Source organism: Sinocyclocheilus grahami, unplaced genomic scaffold (genome assembly GCF_001515645.1).
Source record: "Sinocyclocheilus grahami isolate Dianchi unplaced genomic scaffold, SAMN03320097.WGS_v1.1 scaffold1067.1, whole genome shotgun sequence".
Classification (NCBI taxonomy): Eukaryota; Metazoa; Chordata; class Actinopteri; order Cypriniformes; family Cyprinidae; genus Sinocyclocheilus; species Sinocyclocheilus grahami.
This window is the reverse complement of record NW_015506246.1, coordinates 616,863-617,350: the sequence shown is the minus strand read 5'-3', so window position 1 is coordinate 617,350 and position 488 is coordinate 616,863.

The window sequence follows — 488 nt, the reverse complement described above, 5'->3', positions numbered from 1 at the left end:
TGTGAGTGTGTGTGTGTGTGTGTGTGTGTGTGTGTGTGTATGAGTCAGCGATGGTACATGAAATCTGCCCTGTCCAGCTCCATTGGCCAGCAGGAAGCACATTCCAGCCCGTCCTGTTTGCGGCCCTCTCTCTCTTCCTGCCAGGCGCAGGAACATGTCTGTGATAACTTACAAAAATACATCACAGACCCTACGGCCCGTCTCTGAACCAACGGCCAAAAGCTCTCTGCTTATATATTTTCATACATATATCTCAATGTTTTCTGCATGTACCTTTCAGTGGAGCCACATGATTGATGTGAAATCTGTAACGGTTGCGTCCGTCCATCATCCTGTGACCTTCTGCTATCACCTGCGTTGTTTTAGATCTATTTTTGTGTTAAAACAGAATCCAGTGTGTCCTCCGTGCGATTAGTTCACCTGAACATCCCTGTGATTCACAGATAATGGGACCTGACGAGGACAGCAGTCCTGAGTTCCTATGAAAG